Here is a 4,752-nt window from a genome sequence, read left to right on the forward strand (position 1 = left end):
TAAAAAAAAAAAAAAAAAAGAAGTGTGAAAAACAAACCCCTGCCGCGAACAGGAGCTGAAGCTCCACAACCGGACAAAGGGGAATGAACTACGTCAGAATTATCTGACCGTCTTTGCACTAGTTCCGTCCGGTGTGGGCTGGCGTTATCTGGGATGCCCCAATCGGAAATCCAAGGGAAATTTTCTAGAAGCTCCTTCTGTTCCACTCGTTGCCTCGTCTTCTGGGGACGCAGGGAGGGAGTTGTTGACCCTCCCCCTTATTCCATGTCCCACCGTCAAAAAATCATTCCGGAATTTTATTTACTCGAATTTGCCCGTCGATTATAGTTATTTTCTGTTATACATGCAGAATGCAGTAGTACTGCGTCCTTTTACGGGCCCCCCCCCCCCAAAAAAAAATACTAGTCAAATAAAAAAAAGAATTAATCAAATAATCAAAAGCAATCTGCAAGACCCACCGCCCTTCTTTTTTTTTTTTTTTTTTTCCCCTTTCGTTTTGGTTTCCCCCCCCCACCCCTTGACTCTTTCGAGTAAAAAGCGAATCGGTTCCTTCCATGGGGTAGAGAAACCGTATCTTTCATCGTCGACATCATGATTATTCAGTATTACGTAAATACGGAGATTACAGCGTAATGACCAAACGTAGTCTACGCATCATTGATGATATGCCAGGTTGAGCAGAGCATCTGACAGAATGACTCAAAATAATAATAATAGTCCAGCCCAGGAGGAGGGTCAAAGCCACTCCTCAACAACCTTGTGCCTTGCGCACAGATGATAAGGCCTCGTAAACTCCCCTCTTGCTTTCATAGGCTCGTGGATTCTAGGTTGGAGGCTGACAGGCACGTGTTGGCGTGTCGATCGATCCTTAGGGAGAAGAACCTAGGAAGTTGATCAGACTGGTACTATGCACTCCGTAGTTTAGTCTAAAGGATGATCCAAATCCCCCAAGAGGATACGCCAACATGGTCGGTGCTGGTTGCCTGAAACTCTGATCTGTTTGTGATTCATCACTCTCACAGACCCGAAGGATGAAGATCCTAGTTTCAGCCAGACTGCCGGGACCGCTACCAGCCGCCAGAACCTCAAGCTCCTGATTCTGGCAAGGTTCCTGGGCGAAAAAAAAAAAGAAAGATCGCTCAGTCCGGGAAGGAAGGACGTCGTCTATTCCTTGCAGCCTTGGCCGAGGGGCTTGTGTCAGGTGGGTGTGACAGGTCGTTTCATCCTCATACTAGGTGCCATCCGTTGGGGATATTATTAGCATAGAACCAGTATTGCCTGAACCACTTCTTCTACGACCTGATGTTGTACAGTATCTGTAATGAAGTTGTACCTTACCGGGATGTTTCAGCTTTCCAGGGGCTGAACCGCCTACCAGGTAAGATAGAAAAGAAAAAGTTCGGAACACAAACAAGAAACCGAGTCTCGCTGATTGGTCGGTTCGTTACAGTCCATGTCTCTCCTTGCAGATGATCATACAGTAATTGTATTATTATCCAATTATCTGAGCATTATCTGAATATTATTTTTGACTAGCCACTTGAGTCTTAGCATCCCACAAATCCCGCTCCTGGGATTTCGTCGGGCAACGGTCAGCAGTTAGTACCTGTTGTTGCTGAAAGGTCTTACTACTTGAGTTAAGTTGCTTGACTGACTGACTCCGCGCTCCAGGTTTTGGCCGTTGAAGTTTGACGGTTGATCCGTCAAACTTCCCAAGGTTTACTTTCTCCATACTTGGCCATACTTAACCCGTTCCTGTTGGGGCCAAAAGAAAGTATAATAAGAGGGAGAGAGAGAGAGAGAGAAAAGAAAAAATACGGTGGATACTCATCTCAGTCGCTGTGGCTGAACATCCCTTGCTGATATCATCCCATCCACTCCTCTGATGTGGTGGTCTGCTTAGCTGGTATCATATTTCATTCCCCTGTCCTCTGCATATTGTCTGTTTATTTATTTATTTATTTATTAATATTTTTTTTTTTAAATTTGTTTTCATTTCTTTCACTTTCTTCTACAATGCAACACCATCCCCTTTAGAACTTCAAGTTGTCCCCTGTGAATGATTTGATTTACATCCTTGCTAGTGGACATGAACCACTCACAATCAATGGATCCGGATTCAAGCAATAATATTCCGGCTGTAACTATGGAGTGCAGTAGTGCGATGAGCGGCGTACGGCGGCGGATCTTCTGCAGATGAAAAGTGGCCGGGGTGTGGAAAGGGACGGAACGCATGTCACCAACACCGCTGCATCCAACACACATCAAGGATCCGTTCGCCGTCGATCCATCGGTATCTGTCGAACCAATACTTCCAGGATAACTCGATGCTATTAATTTCCTCAATTCGCCACTGTTCTCTTTCGGAGTACACATCCCCTACTCCGTGTCCATCTTTGTTAGTTTGCAGATGGTTGGCATTAGTGGGCGATTGACGGGGATGCAGGAACAAATCTCTCCCATTGGATGAGGATCCTCCATCGAACCTCTATAGATCTGGAATTAATCCCAGACGTGCGTAACGACAGACGTACCAGATTGATATCCGAACCAAACTATCACATGATCCCTCGTCCTTTTCTTTTCTTTTCTTTTTTTTTTTCTCTTTTTCTTTTTTTATTCTCTTTGTGGCTGAAATGCGGGAAAAGACACATGGCCAAAAAAGAAAACTCAAACGGAAGTGGAGATACAGTTCCGTAAAATGAGATCCCCACTACGAAAAAGCGTTCATTCCGCGCCGTTTGACTGTTAGCCTGGAAACCTCCTTGACCGAATCACTCACAGACACAGACAACTCCCTCATGCGGAGAGACTAACGCAGGTCTAAGCCCTCGGTTAAGCTGGCTATATGCACGACCGTCTTAAGGGAAATGCGATGAAATACCGATTAGGCAAAAGTAAGATTACTCCAACACGAGAAAAGGCTATTGATGGGCACATGACTCCATCCAAGCCTGTTAATCCTTGTCTTATATTCAAGTCCTGTGTACGATCAATTCATTGAATTGTTATCAGCAACAACCCGTCTGGATACCTTCAGAATGATATCGGCAGCAACCTCGGCGCAAAGGAAATAAAAAAAAAAAAAAAAAACAAGGATCGACCCCAAATGGGTATTTGCCTCCCGGTAGAACAACTGCAGTCCTTCCAGAAGCCTCTGTTTCCATGGTTCACCGCTCATTAGTGAGCTCCATCTCGTCCTTGTTGAGGGATTCGCCGCCTTAGCGCTAACATCGTGTCAATTGAACTAATTAATCAACTAACTGGTTCGGTAGACCATTACTTGGCGGTGGTGGTGGAGTTCTTGTGCTCTTGTTTCACTCAACCCGTGGTCCACCATTCATTTCGGGCTCCCAATATAGTAGGTGACTTTTGGTTTCTTGGGTGCCGCGCCAGGAACGAAAGTGAGTTTTCTTCATGACCATGATGTCATGACGTGATTGTCGTCGGCAACTTGATCAATCGTTGAACTTTGTTCCCTCCTCGCGCCTATGGGGTATACCTCTTAAGTCCGCGGACAGTCCGGGATATGTACTCCTAGTGCCACGGAAAACAGGAGAAACGCGGAGATAAATCGGATGGTTGCCTGGACAAGGTTCTGTTCGGTTCGTCCCTTGGCTGCTTGCAGGATTCGAACAGCCGCCACCGGCACCACCGTCTCCCTATCAATAGGGCAGCCGAATGCAGACAATAATCTGACAAGGCTTTGACACCGCTCGTATCTGCACGGCCGACCTGCAAACGGCGACGTGACTCAAGTGGCCTAAGCCTCAAGAGGACTCGTCCAGTCTAGCCCTATCTCGGCGCCGTGGCGGTGCCTCGGTCGGTCCAGAACCATCAAAAGCAGTCACTATTTGATAGTGAACCATGTCACAGATAAAGTATGCAGAACGTGACCTGACTCCATACCTCAGGGTCAATGGCGCGTCCTATAACCTTTCTGATAGCTCTGGATTGTTCGACAAGGAGCTTGTTTGAGTTCTTAAATGAGGCTAGGATCTTTTGAGGCTCCACTATCACAAAGATCCGTGGTATTTACGATTAATCGGGATTGGCTATATCACGATTCTTATAGCAAGTATACGATGTCCTAGATTTCCATATTCGCTAGAGGCACACTAGTATAGACACAGATAAGCATATCAGCAAATGTCTTGAACAATTCGAATAAAAAACTGGGGCACTATTCAACCCATGACACCAACAACATAAACCGACACTCCTGAAACCAAGCAGGGTACGGGTAGAGTACATCAAGATACTCGGCCGAACCAACCTATACTACAACCAAATATTAAACCCGACAACATATCTGACACGTAAACCAAACCAATTCCCCATGTAAGTCATACATACATACTCCGTACATAAGATACCTACCACTAGTTACTTGCATGATATTTACCTAATACCTGCAACAACCCGGAAGTCTAAATTTGATCTTCAACATTCTGCAGATATGTACAACCCTGCATAGGATATGTGCATGTGGCGTGACCCAGCAACCGGTCCTTCATTTAGGGCTCAGTCTCATGATATGTATTTGCTGTGCAATATGTTATGCACTTATGGGACAATACCAAAGGAATCGAATAAAACCGGAAATCATGCACTATATGCATATCATATATAGCTATGTAGGTACAATGCTGGGCCCATATCCAGTCGCATTGAAAACACGGAACCCAGAAGTTCAGCTGCTGCAGGACATCCCTGTTTTTTTTTTTTTTTTTTTTTCCCATCACGTCTAGT

The sequence above is a fragment of the Aspergillus caelatus genome, assembly GCF_009193585.1.
Source record: "Aspergillus caelatus strain CBS 763.97 unplaced genomic scaffold BDV27scaffold_502, whole genome shotgun sequence".
In the NCBI taxonomy this organism is placed as follows: domain Eukaryota; kingdom Fungi; phylum Ascomycota; class Eurotiomycetes; order Eurotiales; family Aspergillaceae; genus Aspergillus; species Aspergillus caelatus.